The following is a 20,174-nucleotide window of genomic DNA, read 5'->3' as shown; positions in this document are numbered from 1 at the left end:
TAGAAACTACACTTTCCCCAAAGGTAATTTTAGGTAACTATAGATCAAAATATAATGATGATCTATGGATCACAAGACCTTCACTTCTAGAATAATCTGCCAGGAAAGTAATCTGACTGTTAAATTGTGGGAGTGAACAATGAGGGTGATTTTTGAATTAAGTATGTAAAATTTAATCTATTTAGGATAGTTCATTTCACAATATTCCTCCCCTCCAAAAAAAACCTACAACAAGCCATACTATCATTGTTTTTTTTGAATTGCTCTCATGGGACTATGAGACATTCCAAATTGCTTTTAAATGATATGATGTATTAGCTAAGAAAGGGAGTTACCTTCATAAAAAAAATCATAGAATCTCAAAGTTGGCAGTTTTAAACATATTTCAGTCTGACTTGGACCTGAACATGTACCCCTTCTGCAATGGCTTCACTGAACCCCTACCTCATCTGTAAAATGAATGAACTGAACCAGATGGGCTCTGAGATGTCTTAGAGCATTACTTCTATGAGCCTATTAACCTCTGATTAATGGGTACACAAAATATAATTTGTTTCTAGGAAATATAATCCATAAAAATTCAAACTCACCAGAAAGATGAATAAGGAGTTATATATGGTGGTTTGTTTGGGCTCTTTTAACTGGGTCTCCTTAACTTGCTCAAGGTGAAAATGCCAAGGTCCTTCTCCATCATGGGACCTTTGATTTCTAGACTTATTGAACCAACATTCACCCTTTCTTATATAATTTGGTGCCCTTTCCTCCCTGACTGTTCAGGCACCTGATAGGCTTAGCTCACTGGATCTCAGAATTTCTTAGCTCAAAATATTTACCAGCTTCAGTATTCGAGATATCCACCTGCTAATTATAAAGTATTACAGGTATGTACCACTATATCTGGTTATAAATTGTTTTTTGTGAGAATTTCACCTGGAAATGTCTTCAAACTTGGAGATCTTCTGAATTTTCTATAAGAACTTTTTTTTTATCTATACTTGAAAATGAAGTATAATTGTGCTCCAAAAGTAACTACCCCAGGAAGCAGACCTTACTCCTAAACTCTTTACATAAAAGTCTATATGAGAGATCACCACCTTCTCCTTTTTGCCTTCTTTTCAATAACTCATTGCATTTTCCAACATCCAAACTGAGTCCTGGATATATTAGGTGCCTTGCTTTAGGTAAGTCTCAAGGCCAGTTAAGGTAGATATGGGACCAGAACTCAGATACATATCTAAATATCCTTTGACTTTGGCCTTGAAGAATGAGTGGGAGAGGCAGAACTGAAGGAGATATGAAACAATGAAAGAAGTGCATGACAGAAGAGGAGCAACAAAAAGCAAAGGTTTATAGCAGCATAGCATATGCATGGGAAAGTCATGGTGGGAGGTCAGACCAAAAGCAGATCAGACATGAGTCAAACTGAAAACCGTTGCATGCCAGATGAAGATGTTTGGGGTTTATTCTGTTGGTAATGAAGAGTTCCTCTACTAAAATGCTACCCCAATGCCTCACAATAGTAAGAAGAAGTCAACCTCAGACTCTTCAAAGGCCATGCCAACAAAGTACAAGTTTAAAGCTATGTCAACAGAGTGGGAACTTTGGTTGGGGAACATGATATTTTCTCCTTGGTCCTCACATGGAGTCAAGAGTACCTCTTCAATGCAATTATTGTCTATAAACTAACATGGCAAATTGTTTTATTTGTAGGTCATCCTTCCCCTCCCTGCCCCTGAAGATGTGTAATTAAGCTCCATGAGGACAGAGAGCATACTTTAACTTAAGAAATCCAATGAACACAATGATCAACTATGATTCTGGAGGAATAGGAATGCAGAATACTGTCCATCCACTGATTGAAAGGCAATGGACTAAATATGCAAACACAAAAACCAAGAGAAACATTTAAATGGGAAAAACCAACAAACAGGGAACAAGGCACACATTTTTGGACATGGCCAACATAGGAATTTGTTTTGTCTGTGTTTATTTGTTATAAGGGTTTTGCTTTTTCTTTCTTAGAGGGTCAGTGAGGGAGAAAATAAATGCTTATTGATTCGAAAACTGCATTTTCATTCTTTAAAATGATGAAAGCTAATCTCTGTGAAGGACTTTTTAAACCATAAAGCACCATAAAATGCAAAAAAGTACTTTATTAAAACTTTGTATCTCTCCAAGTGCTTAACATAATTGCTTAATCAGTCTTTTTGTGTTATTGTGGAATAGAAGTGCAGTCCATGTTTTTACTAACTTCTTGAGTGAATATTTGTGACCAAAAGATAGCCATCAGCTAGTGACCAACCTTCTGTGTTGAGTTTCTCTGAAATTAGCTAGATGTGTACATAGTCTGAAGGTTAATCTAGCTAATTTCAGAGAAACTCAACACAGAATGTTGGTCACTAGCTGATGGCTATCTTTTGGTCACAAATATTCATTCAACAAGTTAGGAAAAAACATGGACAGTTACAGTACATATTGTTGGAGAGGACACCCACTTTTAGGAAACCACTCAGCTTTTCAATTGCCAAAAGAATGTAGAACCATTGAAGATTTCTGCACAGTGGATTACATACCAGAGGGGGAGTTATGCAGTGGCAGTATGTAGGTTTGGAGTAGACACAGTCTAGATAAGAGGCTCTTGCAATAATTCAGAAAAAGACTAACCGGGGTCTAAACTACACAATTGGGGATAGGAATGGAGAAAAGGAGATAAAGGGGTAGAAATTTCTAAAGGACAAGACTTACCAACAGAAGGCATGTGAAATATGGAGGAAGAAAGAGAAAGATTAAAGATGTTTACTAGGTTTTCAGTCTGAATGATTCCTATAAAATAGTAGTTTTTCAAACAGAGATAGCAAGGTGAAGAACATTTGCATATCTTGGAAGGAAAATGAGTTGAATTTTGGACACTGAGATTGTTGTGATTAAGGCCATATGGGTGATTTTATGGAGATGTTTAGAGAATATGGTCTGGTGTAATAGTAAAAACACTGGTTTAAAAGTTAAAAGAGTTAGAATGGAGTCCTGAATCTACTATTCATTAGCTGTGTTAGCACAGAGGAAGAGCTTAATAAATGCTAATTGAGTGCTAATTGTGTGATTTTAAGGTTATCATTCACTTCTCTAGGCTTTGGCTTCCATATTTATAAAATGAAGGGCTTCATCCAATTCAATAAGTCCAAATTCTGACCTCTGACTCGAGAAGGAGATCAGGGATAAATGGACATAAAGTCTCTGAAATCACACTTGTAAACACAATAATTGAAACGATGGGTTGTAGATGAGTGTTGAAAGAAAACTGAGGACTGAGAACAGAAAACTGAAGAATTCCAAGATAGGAAGGAAAGAGTCATAGATGGAGGTGAACCATGAGAGTTCAAATGCTCTGAAGCCAAGGGAAGAAAACACTTAAAGAAGAAAGCAGGTGATGGTGTTAAATATAACCCAAAAATCAAGGTGGAAGGGCACTAGGAAAAGGAATAGAATATATAGAATGGGATGACCTTTGTAAGAAAAGCAGCAGTAAAATAATGAAGTCAGAAGCCAGATTGCAAGATCTTGGTGAACAGGTGGTGAGAAAATAGAAAAAGAGCAATGACTACTCACAAGAGAAGGTTAGTGATAAGAGACAGATGAGATGATTAACTTCAGGATATAGCTGACACAACAAAAGGTTCTGTGGTCATCTTGTGTTGTCAGATGAGAGGATATTATTAGCATGTTTGTAGGCACAAAGGGAGAAGCCAATGGCATATGAGAGACTGATGATGAGAGGAACAGATAGCAGAGCATGGAGCAATTTCTGCAAGAAAGCTAGAGAGAATGGAGTAAAAGACAGGAGTAAAGGCGCTGTTAACTTTGGAATAGAATAAGCACTTCTATCTTTTAAAAAGGAGAAAAGAAGTAATGAAGTAGTTTTAGAAGATGTGATAAAAATTGATAAATTGGTGAATTAAACCTTATCTATCATCTCAAAGAATCATGACATTTAAAATATTTTCAAAGCCAAAATAATTTATATCAAAACATCAAAAAATTAAGCACTCATATAAGGAAAGCAGAGATTCCTAATAAATAACTTTATTTGAAATAGGGAAAATATTTCAAATTCTCTCTAGTGAAAAAAGAAAAAGAAGTGTTTATGGAGATTATTTTAGGTAACTTGAGAATTTGGCAAGTGCTGTTTCATTTTCCCAGGCCCCCACACCCTATATACATTTGATAAGTAAGAGAAACCAGAGCTGATAAGGTACTAAGAGGGGGAGGAATCACAGGATGGGAGAAAAAGAACTTTTTAAAATAATATCCTAGTCTATGCTAAAATCAAAAGTACTCTGAGTCTGCCACAGTTTTGAAATCATTCAACCATGGATATATTTCTTCCCAATCAGGTATCACCTAGATTATTTGTTGGATAAAAAAAAGGTCCATGGCAGTACTATGGAAATTAGTACCTAATAAAAATCACATAAGGTCATGCCTAATAGCTTTGATAAATGACATAGCAGAATTCCTATATCAAGACATGCAAATTAGCTCCATTTCACAAAAAGTAATATATTTTTTTTTCAAAGTAGTAGCTGCAAGGTCATTCTAAATTAGCTTATGAGACAGAGATGCTAAACAGAAATACTGGCATAACTCTGGAAAGGGGAAGAAACAAAGATTTCTAAGAACATAGGTAGCCATAAATAAGGGGTTTCCTCCAACAGTTCCTCTCCCATAGCCTATTTTTCCAGGAGGAAGTTCAGAACCATAGAGACCTTGACAACTATTAGGTAGCACATTTAAGAAGAAATTAAGGATTTTAACTAAACACTGCAATTATGTATCACTGATTGAATTCTCTAAACATCTGTAATGGCAAGCAGACAGAGAGAAGAATGGGAACAAACCAGGCTACCAATAGGAGTAGAAATTTCCAATACTAATAAAATAGTCCAATGAGGTATATTTGGAACTGGTTCAATGAAAAGATTGTAAGAGTAGTCATTAATGATTTAATGAAAGAGATCTTCAGTGGATTTGCCTCAGGATCTATGTATGGTCCTGGGATAATAATTATTATGAATGTGCTTTGAGTAGGAGAAAAATGTCATGTTTATCAGAATTATAGATGACAAAAACATGCTGAATGACAGTATCCAAAATTACCTGTAGACTAGAACAATAGGCTCAACCTAAGAAAATGAAATTTAATAGGGAAAAATGTAAAGATTTTTGAAAAAAATTATTTTTTTTGGTCAAAATCTGTACTCATCAGTTTCATTAATTCCCAGTAAGGAACTTCTACCAATGCAGAATGGGAAAAACTCTGCCAACTGTCCGTCTTATAGAGTACCCCCAAAGCACTGAAAGGTTGAATTTACACAACTAGTATGGGTCAGAGGCAGGACCTGAATGTAGCTTAATTCTCATTGCTCTTTACCCATAACATAGTATTTCCTTTAAAGTAGGATCCAAGCCTTATTCTTGGGTTAAAAAGAAAATCAACTCCACGAGAAAAAGACGAGGGAGATGTATCTAGAAAGAAGTCTGTCTAAAGGACAGCTGAGGCTCTTAGAAAACGTCATTCTTGTAGGAGTCAGCAGTATGACATGAAAGCCAAGGAAGCTAATGTGAGCTTAATTTGCATTAAGAGGCACAAGGTACAGGACTAAAGAGGTTATTATAGGGCTGGACCCAGACCTAATCAGACTATTTTTGTATTCTGTTCAGTTCTGGGCACCATAAGAAGCAATGTGGAAAAGTTGAAAAAGAGCCAGCCTTAAGCCCAGGAAGACTGGGGTTCAAATTCCAACCCTGACTCATTGCACAACCTAAAGCAACTCACTTTCATCTCTCAGTATTCTAGACAACTAGAATGTAAAGTTGCAGCGAAAGTGCTCACTGGCATTGAGAGAAGGAATTTCCCTTCTTGGCAGTTCCCTACACCGAAGAATTCCCAGGCTCAGTCCCTATTGCAATTCTGGGTATCATATTTTAGGAAAGATATTAAGCTGGACTGCATCCAGAGGAAGGTAACCAGGATAGTGAATGGCCATGGAGCATGCCACCAGCTAAAAGAATGTGGAGAAGATTTATAGAGTAAAGGATAGTCATCTTCATATGTCATGGGCTGTCAAAGGGAAGTGAGATTAGAATTAGTCCCATAGGAGAGACCGAGGAGCAATGAGAAGTTGCAAAGAGACACATTAAGACTGGATGGAAAGGCAAACAGAACTGTCTGAACATAATATGCGCTGCCTCTGGAGAGACTATATTTTCCCTCATTGGAAATCTTCAAGGGGAGGCTTCAAAATGATGATAGATAGAGAGATAGATAGATAGATAGATAGATAGATAGATAGATAGATAGATAGATAGATAGATGGATAGACAGATGAATAGATGGATGTATAGATAAATGACAGATGGGTGGATGGATAGATTTTATTTTTTAGTTTTGAATGTTGTGCTTCTTAAAGCAAATTAAGTTAAAAGTTGTTATAAAATCTCTGCTTAAAGATTTCCATTGAGGGAGAATCCACTTCCTCCAGAAGCAATGAATTTAATTTTTAATATAACTATATTTTAATATGATTGATTTCCTTTGTAAACCAATATGTTTTATTTTATACCTTTAAAAATACTATTTTGAGAAGGAAGAGGTCCATAAGCTTTGCCAGATAGTCAATGGGATTCATAACACACAAAAATAGTTAAAAATTATCATTGTGGAAGAGATTCTTGTTCGATTATGAAGCCTTTTGAGGACCCTTCCAGCTTAGTCAAATAAACAATTATTAAGCATCTGCTATGTGATAGGCACTGTGTTAAGCACTGGGGATACAAAAAGAATCAAAGGCAGTCCCTATTTTCAAGGAGCTCATAATCTAAGGGGGGTAGAGGTGGAGGGACAACAAACAAACAAATATGTACAATCTATATTTCAGGAGGGGGCAGCAAGGTGGGTCAATGAATTGAGAGGCAGGTCTAGAGTCTGTAGTCCTGGGTTCAATTCTGATCTCAGACACTTCCCATCTGTGTGACCCCCTGGGCAAGTCATTTAACCTTCATTGTCTAGCCCTTACTGCTCTTCTGACTTAGAACCAATTCTCACTATTAGTTCTAGGATAAAAGGTAAAAGTTGTTTTTTTTTTTAATCTATAGTCAGGATAAAATGGGAATATTAACAAAAAGAAGGTACTAGAATTAAAAAGACTTGGAAAAAGCTTCCTGTAAAAGATGGAACTTTGTTTGGGACTTTAAAAGAATTTGGAAGGTAAAAATGAGGAGGAAAAGCATGGGGGACAGCCAAAGAAAAAGTTCACAGGTGAGAGATGGGGTGATTTGTTCATGAAACAGCAAGGAGGTCAATGTGACTGAGATTCTATTATTCTAAAAGTCTCAAAATTCAAGATTTCACCTATCAAAGGTACTCCTCAAATATCTATGTGTCCTTTATCCTCTTCCTGAAACTTAAGGTTTGATACTTGTGTAAATTAGAGTGTTTTATTATGTTTTACTAAGATCCTAAGCCACTGGTTCTTAAAAACTAGAGCAGCATTAGCTTTAACAATTCCTACAAAGTTAGAAATTCTTCAGATAGTGAACTGGATAATAAATATGTCTGTCCTTTAATGCCCAAGAGAACAATTTTGAGAGGCTGATCATCAGAAGTTTTACCACCAGATTGTCAAAATTTTGTCCACAATAAGCTCAGAAGCCAATAAGAACTATGTGTGTGAAAGATGCAATTATAACTAAAATTTCAGAGTAGTCTAGGATAGTAAAACAGAGAGCCAACCTTAGTCAGGAAGATCTAAGGTCCAGTCATATCTCCCTAACATATATTGTGTATGAGATCCTGGAAAAGTCATTTTACTCCTCAGAATTTCAGGAAACTGAAATTTTAATACACTGAGCAAGTGCCAATATACACTATTCAAAGTTCCTTACATCAGTGAAATTAAAGGTTCAGACCAAAAACACACAAAAACTATTTCTTCATAGCAAATATGAAAAAAATTAATAATTCAAGAGTATTTATTCTTGCTTCTTGGACTACTGAAGCTCTGAGAGATTACATATCTTTCCCATAATGATTTAGCTAGTAAATGAGTCAAACTCACATCTCCTGACTGCATGTAGCACTCTACTCATAGTCCCCAGATTTTGCTTCAATACCTAAACACTGAAATTGGGGAAACTATAAAGTATTAGAAAAAGTTAACTGGTTTTCTTTAAACCATTTAACTGCCTAGTCACTTTCTAGTTTCCCTCATAAACAGCACTGTCCAAAGTACAGAAGTTGCAAAATAACAAAACAAAAAGCTTTGACAAGTTCAAAACAGGAAGAAAAAGAAGAGAGATGACTGGTTCACCAGTTTCTTGGTTTCTTGCCTCTGTCTGAACTGTCACATCAATCATTATTAGCATACCTTTATCATATCCACAAATACCACAGCTAGCATTACACCACCCAGCATTTTCATAGCTCTAGTATTTGTTCTATTTTGGTTAATACTGACAATAATCAATATGATGTTTTAATCTGAAAATATTCTCTCTCAACCATCAGTAGGATCTCTGCTTCTGGCTCCTTTTTTATTCTCAGTGATGGCTTTTTGGTTAACTTATATTATATTACACATTCTGCATCTCTATTGTCCTGATTTTACACCAAAGCATGTATTTACAAGGGTACTGCCCAAGGTTAATGTGTAATTAGTGGAAAATGGCATTAATTAGTCAAAGTCATGGCCTTAAGACCCTCAGATGGGCCAGGTTTTTTTCCATTAGCACCTCCCAATAATCCTTAAAATGAATTTGGGTTTATGGAGCCTGGAGACCTGGGAAAGAAGGGAAGGAGCCATGGATGCATTCCAATTATCATAAAGAAAAATGCTAAGACTTCAATTGAGAAGATGGTATCTGTATGTTATGTATGAGAAGTTTATCTTAGGGGAGGCAGCATAGGCCAGTGAGAAACTGGCCTCTGGAACAGGAAGTCCTGGTTAGAAGTCTCACCTCTGACTTGCTACACAGTGGTTGTTTGACCCAGAGCAAGTCATGTAACATTCAAAAACACTGCAGAGCAGGTGCAAGTCTCAATTGGTATACAGAATTGCTTCCAATACTGGGGAAATCATGGTAAAAAATTTTAGAGGAAGTATTTACATTTTAAAATTTTAATTAAATTTTATAGCAATAAACACAAGGGGAAATTATCAACTGACTGGTGGTTGGCATGAAAACCCCATGCCCCAACTCTCTGTCTTTCCTAAATCAGACAGTCTGAAATATTTCCCACCATCCATCAAAGACCAAAGAAACATTTTACGCAACAAGCATCTATTAAGAGCCTCTATGAGCCAGGTACTGTGTGTTATAGTTTCTAGGGATAGAGAGACAAAAATGAAATAATACTGCTGAAAAGTAGTTTAGTAATTTATACTTCACATTAAATTTATTTTAACAAAAGAAAACAAAAACTTACAAAGCACTTTTGCCTCCTGGAAAGCATTTTCTGAAATCATAGTATCATAGTAGAAGTCAAAGGGAAGAAGAGGGCATTTGAATTACTAGAAAACAGAACCTCCAAAAGAGAAAAAAAAAAACTCCATCTGTAGCATTCTGAACACTCAAATTCATGTCTGTAACAGTGAAAATTTAGGCTTTGAGAGCAGTCAGCTTCACACCTTGGATCATTGTGGGAGCATGAGTTTAATTTATCTTTGGTGTCACCAACTATTTGGACAATGTTTAGTCATCTCCCACTTAACAAGTTCAAGGCTATTTTAAATACAAATGAGCTTTGAAAAAAGTGGCCAGTTATTGTTTGCTTTGATGTTGTTAAGCAACTGTCAGTTTATGATGTTTCTTGAGCCTATTAATTGGCCATCCTGCCTTAAGTGAAAGCAAAACCAATGGGTCAAATGCTCAAATAGCTTTAAGCCCCATAGGTCTGGATTTATGGGCTCCTATTAACAGGCCAATTGTGCAAGTTAATTAATTCCCTGAGCAAACTAGATAACAACTCTGACCAAATTTGGACTTTCACCCCCACACTTGAGAAGAAGCATATTCTATAATCATCAGAAGCCTGGTCACAGATGAAGTAGATGGCTGTCACTACATCTAAAGAGAAACAGGGGCAACAATCAGAATTCAAAGTATTTTCCTGTGTTAAAAGGTAAAATTCAATGACACAAGATAGAGTTTTCACACTTTCCTCAAATCTCTTCTTGTGAGAATTTAGCCATCTCTTTTCTTTCCATTTGTCATTGTGTAGGTGAATATTGTAATTTTTATTATGTATATCCTGGCTGAGAAAAGGGTATCTGCCTTCTTATTTAAAATCTTTCAAGATAAATTGGAAATCAACAGATGTGGGTTCTAATTCTAAACACCCAGTTCATTTTAACAACATCACTTAAATTCTCTGGGACTTAGTTATTTCATTCATAAAACATCAGAGTCAAAAGAGAGGATTTGTCTCCAAAGTTCCTTTCGCCTCTCAAATTCTACAACACTATTTTCTAGATTTGACAGAGGAATCAATTTCACAGAGGGAGTGTAGAAAAGCAAAAAAAAAAAAAAACAAAACTCGGGAATCAGAAGGTTTGGGCTGAAATCTTGTCTACAGCAGCCTATTGATAACTGATGTGACCTTAGACATTGCCACAGAACTCCCAGAAGACTGAATAACTTTGAAGGTGCCATCCAGCTCTAAATTAACATTATTTTATATTATTAATGTCTGTGTTACTGGTACCATAAATAAATACACACAAATACACATACACACATTAAAGTCATCGGGGACAACCATGAATGCAAGGATTCAAAACAACTTAAAGGGATTCATGACAAAAAAAGCTACTCACTGCCACAGAAGAAACTGATAGGAGTCTGGATATAGATTGAAGAGCATAATTTATTTATTTATTTTTATTTTATTTCCTTCATTAATTTTTTCCCTTTATATAAGCAATATGTATCTTCCTTCACAATATGGCAAAATATCAGAAATTAATCATTAAAAAGCATATTTATATGTAATTGGGGAAAATATAATGATAATGATAATAAATAAAGTCAGTGGGGAATATACTTAAATTGGTATAAGATATCACAGTGGGTGAGAACATTGGACTTGTGAGGACAACCTGAATTCAAATTCTGCTTCATCCTTATTGAACAAGTCACTTAACCTTGTTCATCCTCAGTTTCCTCACCTGTAAAATGGAGAAGATAATAATAATAGTATCACAGGATTGTAGTGAGCTAATATGCACAGTACTTTGTGAACCTTAGAGCACTATATAAATGCTGGATATCACCATTATCAAATAAATTAAAACTGAAATGAAACTATATTAAAGTACAAAAAAATTCTCATTGCTTATAGGAAAGTCCTATAATCACAGTTGTTTGTAGACAGTCATAAATAATTGACAGGTTAGAGCAGAAATCACTATCAAATTAAAAGAAAAACTAAGATGATAGAAACGGACTGCAGGCAATTTCAAAAGCTCTAATGCAATCTATAGAAACAGGCTGTAAATTGGAAAATAAATTAAATAAAAATAAAGACACTGATTCTATCAGCATTTTTTTTTTGAAAAGGAAAGTTTAATCAATATGACCTAGGCACCACAATGAAGATGAAAGAACACAGAAACTGCTTCTGCCAGCATGCCCACACTTGATTTATTTGCCTCGCTGAGGAGAGAGGGGAGCCAAAGACAACAAAAGTTTGGAGAAGCAGCTCATTTTCTGAATGTTGTGGAGCAGGAGAAGGAGAACAGATGTTGAAGAACAGTAACGCCTCTCAAAATTGCAAAAGCAATTGGAGAGGAATTGCAAAGATTTTGGTTGGCTCAAGATGGTGGTCAGATAATTCTATAAGGATTTAGGGACAGAAATTGGAAAAAAGAAAGCAAATGGATGTGAATTGTAACAGATCGTGTGGTGCTTCTAAGGTCACTTATTCTCAGCAATAGAGATAGGGGGAGACAAAGATTTAATATCATCTAAGTGTCCAAATGGGCTAGATGAAGAAATGAAAATAATGCAAGTCTTTAAAAAGCCAATGAATCCAAATATATATATATATATATATATATATTCTAAGATAGAGGGGAAAGGTTCCTTTAAAACATTTTTTTAAAAAATGAAACATATTCTTGTTATCCAGATATAACTGCTGAGGATGTTTTCTTGCTTAACTTCATGGCTGAAAATCTGGGAGATTTTTTTTTCTTCCAAAGAGAAAAGCTTTGTCATCCAAATGGGGGGAGGGGGATGAAAAAAGAACTCATTTTTGAGATAATGACATGTAGTTGTATGAATAGTCAACTGGATTAGTACATCTATCCATATATCTTGTGGACAGGTATTTCAAAAGAATAATGAGCTGGACCTAGAATTTTATTGTTGTTCAGTCATATCTGACTCTCCATGGCCACATTTTGAGGTTTTCTTGGCAAAGATATTGGAGTGGTTTGCCATTTCCTATTCCAGCTCATTTTACAAATGAGGAAACTGAGGCAGCAAACAGAGTAAAATGATTTGCCCAGGATCACACAACTAGGAAGTGTTTGAGTCCAGACTTAAAGTCATGAAGAGGAATCTTCCTGACTCTAATCCAGGCACTGACCTAGCTGCCTGGACCTAGAATTAGATAGAAGGAAATCTTGGATTCCATTTTGGAAGTTGTACAAATACTTTCAATGATCCCAGGCTCCTGCTCCTCCTCTTTTTTCTTCTCCTTCTCCTCCTTCTCCTTTTGTTACGCAATCCTCCTTCCTGTTACACTTATGAGTCTATGAATGACAGACAACTCCAATCTCAGAAAAGTCCAAACTGCAGCACAAGGGAAAGTCACTGGGTGCAAAAAAGTAGTTGAAAGCATCCTTCCAGTTCTGACTTGCATGTGAGAGATAGTATAAAAGACGTTATCATGTATACAAGTGATTAGAAAAGGAATGATATTAATGATAAAAATAGCGGACTTTAGTCTAATTCTAAGCTTCACAAAGCACTCCTGGCTCAAGCTCCCTTGAGAGGCAAGGACTGTCTTGCCTTTGTATTGATATCCTCAGTGTTTAGCAAAGTGCTTTGCATAGATTAAGTGCTTTAAAAAGATTTATTCATGGGGGCAGCTGGGTAGCTCAGTGAATTGAGAGATAGACTTAGAGACAGGAGGTGCTAGGTTGAAGTTTGGTCTCAGAAACTTCCTAGCTGTGTGACCCTGGGCAAGTCACTTAACCAGCATTACCTAGCTCTTACCACTCTTCTGCCTTGGAATCAATACACAGTATTCCAAGACGGAAGGTAAGAGTTTAAAAAAAAAAATTTATTCATTCATTCATTTGAATGAAATTTCTGCAACTTATCTGTCCTTAATGAAAAGTATATATAATTCATATACTGCTTAGTCTTTTTTTTTAATTGGAGTCTAAATTGGTTCATGAGTTAATGAACTTTAAAATGTCACTCTTTTAAGAAGAAATGATCTGATCTTCAAACTGAGTCAACCAAATAAATAACTTTGGCAATAATTTTAATCACCATGTCCCTATAGCTTATATATTTGTCTCCCCCCCCCCGCTGATTTCATTATATACATGTCTTTAAAATATTTTCCTTCACAATTAATTTTTTTCATTCCAAATCTTACAAAATAAAATGAAAAAGCATTTCTAAATACAAAGAAAAATAAGATAGTCCACAAATGAAATCACAAATCTCCTATGTTTTACTTTTCTTCATAACTACATAATAAATCCAGTCTACTAGTGATCCAGCCTCTCCCCACCCGATGCCCCCATTACAAAAGATGTCATCAGGGCAGCCAATACATACATACATATAAATTAAGATGTTCATATTTCACCTTTCTGTTCACTTTCTGGAGATATAACATTCACTTTTTTCTTCCATGATTAATTCCGTGGCTATGTATAATGTTCTCTTGCTTCTACCCATTTCACTGTTCATTATCCCAAGTAGTTTTTTCCAAGTTTTTTTAAATCATTCTGTTCATCATTTCTTATAGCATAACAGTATTCCATCACCATCATAACTTGTTCAGCCATTCCCCAACTGATGGGCATCTGCTCAGTTTCTAATTCTTTGCACCACAAAGAGAGCTAAATACTTTGGAACATGTTGGTTTTTTCCCTCTTTTCCTGACTTCCTTTGGAAACAGGCTCAGCTCGGTCTAAGCATATCCAGTTTTATAACTCTCTGGGTGTAGTTCTCACAGATCCACCGACAGTGCATTTGTGTCCCCATTTTTCCACATCCCCTCCAACATTTGTCACTTTGCCCTTTTGTCATTTTAACCAGTCTGGTGGATGTGCAGAATTAACATTTTAATATGCACATTTTAACTTCAAAGATATAATTTGATTTTTTTAAACTTTAAATATAAAAATTTTAAAATTAAGTTAAAAGTTAATTTTTAAAAAGTCACATCCTGGGGGCGGCTGGGTGGCTTAGTAGATTGAGAGTAAGGCCTAGAGATGGGAGGTCCTGGGTTCAAATTTGACTTCAGACACTTCCCAGATGTGTGACCCTGGGCAAGTCACTTAACCCCCATTGCCTAGCCCTTATCACTCTTCTGCCTTGGAGCCAATACACAGTAAGGGTTTATATTAAAAAGAAATTCACATCCTTAATGCAACCTCCTCTTTCCTCCTAATTTTACTACTCTTTCTAGGAGTTTTTTGGCTTTATTCAGAATAGAAATTAACAGAATATAAACTCCCTAAGGGCAGCCCCCAAATCCTTGTCACACTGTGCCTGGGAGATAGTTGGTTCTTAAAAAATTCACAGTGACTGAATGAGTTAATTGCTTCCATAATATAATTAGAAGACATGGGAAAGCTATTCTTCTCCCCTCAAAATATCTTCTCTCCCTTCTGGAATTCCACAATTAGAAATCACTTTCTTTATGCAGGTTCTATTACAGTTAAATGGGAATCCCCATTGGTGATATAATACATTAAGTATTGGCAGTCAATTACACTCTATCATATCATAGTATTTGGAACTAAATCAAAATTTAGAAAAAATCTTAGAAGTCATTGAATCTAACTGGTTTTATACCTGAAAAAGCTTAGGCCTAGAGAAATTATGAGATTTACTAAATATCAGATGCTTCTATATAAGTCATTTAGCAATTTAGCCAAAAACATTGTTTTTTTTTATTTTTATTATTATCATGACTATTCCAAATGTTTACAAATCCAAACAAAACAAGCATTTTGGTATATAAAGAAGATACACAAATTAAATCACAAATCTTCTATGTTTAACTTACTTTTCTTCATAGTCACATAATAGGTCTGGTCCACATGTGTCCTAACCCCTCCCCTCACAATCATACTCCACAATTTGTTCTGTCATTCCCCAATTGAAAAGCATCCCTTCAGATTCCAATTCTCTGCCACCACAAAGAGAGCTAAATATTTTGGAATGCATGGGTTCTTTTCCTCTTTCCCTGATCTCCTTGGGAAACAAGTATAAAATTTTTAAAACCTTGAGTATAATTCCAAATTGCTCTCCAAAATGGAACAATCAGTTCACAGGTCTACCAACAGTGCATTAGTGTCCCCATTTTTCTACATCCCCTTCAACATTTGTTATTTTGTACTTTTGTCAAGTTAGCCAATCTGGTGGATGTGAGGTGATGTCTCAGAGTTGCTTTGGTTTGAATTTCTCTAATCAGTGGTGATTTGGAATATTTTTTATATATACCTATATATGCCTTCAATTTCTTCATCTGAAAAATGTTGGTACATATCTTTTGCCCATTTATCATGACTCTAGAGTCATCATTATGGCTCTAATAGAAATTTTGTTTTACTAAATAAGGTTTAGCATTTTTTTCCTAAAAGCAAATTTTGACTGAGGTAGAGAAAAAAAATAGAATGAACCACTGACTCTGGAAAGGAGGAAAGAAAAGGGCCTCTAAGCAAGGAAGAGTGTAAAGGAAGATTAGGAGGATCAAAGCCTTATTTCACCCACTTAGCAATTTTGCCTACAGATCAGTCTGTTGCAAGCAAATAAGCAGAGGGGGAGGGGGTTTGAGTGCTTCTATTATTTACAATTTTAATTGTCTCCTTTTGTTGAAAGTAATATTTAAAACATTTTGAATGAATCATTAAATCTCAAAATCACAGGACTAAATTTGAGGAAGAACAGTTTGCTTTCTAGGCAGGACACTGTACAGACTAGAGCAATGTAAGCACCACTTCTATTTTAAGACTTTTTTAAATGGTCCACTCAGAACTCACTTAAACATATCTGCAGGCCATAGTCATGTGCTGCTAAACTTCTAGCTCAAACTTGACAATATAAAGGTTTAACAGTTCATATCATGGAGTGCATTTCAGAGTCTAGATAAAATAATTAGTTGACTCCAAGACAACTGGAAACTTGCAATGGTTGCTTTTCCTATATTCTTATAATGTTGAAGTAACAAAGAAAGACAATTATTGTTCTTGGTTTCTTTTTTATTAAAGCAGAATATAAATATGTCCAATATGCTTAGTGTCATATTGAACTTTAGTGATGGTATTTTTTCCCAACTGGAGAAATAACCAAGGATCCCCACTACAAACACACACACGAACAATACAATGTTTCTCTTACAGATGAGAACACCCAAGTATAAATGTTAAATAACTATGCCAAGGGGCAGAATGAAGGTTAATGAATGATGCCTGAAAAACATCAGCTTCTGTCAGTTACAGTTACAGTCAAAATGATACTTTATAAAAGAAACATATAATAAATCTCTATACAGATGTTCCATTGCCATCATTTTATGCTTAATAAATAAATTTTATTTGAAATGATTTTTCTAAGGACACAACTCTAGACCATCACTTCATAGATAATTCCCTTCTCCAGAGAGTTAAACCAATTTTTTTTGGAAATTTTTAACCTTTCTCAACTAAATATGAATATCATATAGGGATTTGTCCTCATATTACATTCCACTAGAAATAGTTGATTTATATCCTACTGAAATCATCACTGTTGTTATTGTTTTTGGTACTGTTTTGGTGATACTTGAATGATTTAGTCTTTTCCGATCAGAACTCACATCTAATGCCAACTGGCATGTTTCCTTGTCTTTTATTAATAAAAATGACTAGAGGAGAGCAATGGTATTTAGCATAACTATAGAGATAAAAAATACTGAGTCCCTTCATAGGATCATAGGATTTGTAGATGGAAGGGATATTATTATATATCTATAGCAAGAGAAAAACAACCCTAATTTCCCTTACACAACTGAAAGCAAAAAGTGAATTCTTTTGACTCGTTTCCATTTCTCCCATCTATTGCATAGAATTAAAAGTCTGAGTTTTCCATATGGGAATAAATCTTTCCAGCCTGTCTTACCTTCCCAGGCTTTTAAAGTAATCTAATCCAAACAAACCTCCTGATGTTTCTCTGAATAAACCACTGGGACATGTTTTTCCAGTCTCTCTCAAGATAGCAATTAATGCTAAGAATTAAGTTGGAAAAATAGACAACTCAGAAAACACCGAATCCCAAATCAATTCTTTTTTTTTTTTCCAGTGGCCCCTGTTTTTGCTATTCATTCTGGAGATCAATTAGAAATAATTGCAATGTCCCAAAATACACTCTATAATAATATCATTAAAAGAATCATCATTTTGCCAGCACAGCATCAGATTGTGCTGTGTCATTCATCACTAACTCAAACATATACTTATGCAAAATTAATTGTATGTTGGAAACAAAGCCAAGTGTTACACAACTGTATACAGGTACTAGGGTAACACAGCAGGAATGGATTTTTTCAAACTTCACTGCAGCTTTGGTCATTTAAAGAGAAACAAATTTAGAGACTATTGTTCCTGAAACTTGGACAGCATACATAGAATCCAGCTTCTTTATAATGTGCCCAATGCAAGAAGTCAGAGTTACGGTTCAAGGGCAGATTCTTTGCAGGAGGGCACTGTGACTATATCTTCAATTAACTCTATCTATGTCTCTATGTGTTAGTCTAGGAGAAGAAAAAAAAAGGTCTCATTCTTGGAGTCTGATTACAGGATAAAAGGAATGCATAGACACTGAATAGTATTTTCGTTTCCCTACTTAGGCTTATGGAATCACTTAAATAATGAAACTTTAAGTTGTACTTGGACTGCTGACCTTTATTTATACATGGAAAGAAAAGAACTGGACACTATACTAGACTTAATTTATAATAATGCACTAGTATCAATATTATCTCCTGTCCTTTATCAAAACTGAAAATTCTTGAAAGCAGCCCTGAGAATAAATAAAAAGTGCAATGGTTTGAGAGGCTATCTCCATTTAAAAAGCAAACATCCAAGGATTGCTTTTCAAGGGGAACGGAAGCAGAAACTCCATGCTGCATGGTTTTAATTAGCTGCATAGACAATAATAATGATGTGTTATGTTCTCCTGTTCCCAAGACAAGTACCAAAAGCTTGACTTGAATCTATTTGTTAAACTAAGAAAGAAAACACACACACACACACACACACACACACACACACACACGCGCGCGCGCGAACTCTCAGAAAAGCTGGCATCATGTTTTTTTTTTCCTCTCCTTAGTAGTAAAGAAATTTAAAAATATAAATTGTTCCATCTGAATAATTACACCAAAATGTGTGACATAACTTGCTTGGTATGGAGAATTTCCAGAGTATTATCTCCCTTATCTTCATAAGGGTAGTTTGAAAAGGAATGGAACACTACTCCTCACTTGCTAGATTAAGTAATAACTTTGTTAACTGTCCCAAGATCATACATCAAGTCCATGTACACGTAGTCACCAATGGACTTGACGTACAACCTTTTGAGAATTCTTTCTTTCTCTTCCCTTCATCTCTTTAGAAATGTATCCATATACAGACTGAAAATAGAGACATAGATAGATGTAGATGTAAACATAGTTAGATATAGACAGATAAGTATAAATATAGATGTAGATTAGGTGTGAATGGAGAAGATTGGTGGATAGATAGACAGGAAAAATAGATAGATAGATAGATAGATAGATAGATAGATAGATAGATAGATAGATAGATAGATAGATAGACAGACAGACAGATGAATGGGTGATTGGATAGATGGATGGATAGATGGATGGATGGATGGATGGATGGATGGATGGATGGATGGATGGATCAATCTTTGTGTGCACTTCTGAAATAAGATATTGATTTGTTCACAACTGGAGCTAGGAGAGAAGAATCACCAGATATTTAATAGGCCACACTGATTATCCCCAAATGAGCCACAGAATTTAAACAAAAGAATACATACCCTTTCTCTTACTCATTTTTAAATTTAAATCCTGTCAGACAATACAGTTCACCTTTGTTATCATGAAAGGCTTCTGAATGACTATCCCCTGATAAGCTCCTTAGTCTTCCATGTTTGCCTACTTCTTTACTTCTATTCACTGATAATCTTTCTAGCAAGAACATTAAATAAGTGACTATGGGCTATACTGTTCTTTAATGTTCACCTAACTCTTATCTGGATATATATAGTTTGTTTGTATGGTTGAGGCAAAGTTTGAGGCAATCCAAACATATAGACATACCTATATATATATACATATATATATATATATATGTGTGTGTGTGTGTGTGTGTGTGTGTGTATACACATATATATAACAACATGGAAGCATCTGAGGAATTACATTTTCATATTAATCTATGAAAGATTATTGGAAGACAAACTTTTATGTTTATTATTAAATGTGGGTTTTGTCAACTAAATCTGAGCTGCAACAATTTAGAAATTTATAAATCATTGTTTCCCCATTATTGTTTGCTAATTTTTAAATAAAGACATGATCAGTGTGTACTTCTCATTAAACCTGTATTGCTTCGAATCCCTAATTGACCAAACACTTAAAGAATAGTGTTACTCAAGCAGCTTGTACAAAATGAGCCTGCATAAGTTTTCGGTTTGGACAGTAAGTGCATTTCCTCTGACTGTTTGTGCCAATGTATCAGTGTACAGTGGTTGTTTTGTTTTCATCAGCTGTATTTACTGCTGCATTTCACAGCATAAATTGATCTCGTGGTATTTGTCATAAATATTTTTGAATACTAATTCTATTCTATACAGCATTAATAGGAACAATAAGT

General features: G+C 35.2%; 1 protein-coding gene and 1 long non-coding RNA gene across 10 annotated transcripts in view; one reads left to right on the top strand and one right to left on the bottom strand.

Annotated features, from left to right (window-relative positions):
- Positions 1 to 2,155, top strand: part of LOC130455098 (uncharacterized) — a 33,008-nt gene extending 30,853 nt beyond the window's left edge. Inside the window, exon 3 of the long non-coding RNA XR_008912981.1 lies at positions 1,711 to 2,155. This is a non-coding gene — a long non-coding RNA (uncharacterized LOC130455098). The remainder of the gene's footprint in view (positions 1 to 1,710) is intronic.
- CAMK2D (calcium/calmodulin dependent protein kinase II delta) overlaps positions 1 to 20,174 on the bottom strand; it is a 363,055-nt gene that overhangs the window by 296,090 nt on the left and 46,791 nt on the right. The gene's annotated exons all lie outside the window — the stretch shown is intronic.

This window comes from Monodelphis domestica, chromosome 6 (genome assembly GCF_027887165.1).
Source record: "Monodelphis domestica isolate mMonDom1 chromosome 6, mMonDom1.pri, whole genome shotgun sequence".
NCBI lineage: Eukaryota > Metazoa > Chordata > Mammalia > Didelphimorphia > Didelphidae > Monodelphis > Monodelphis domestica.
The sequence above is the reverse complement of the archived record's forward strand: the minus strand, read 5'-3'. Positions and strand labels throughout refer to the sequence as shown.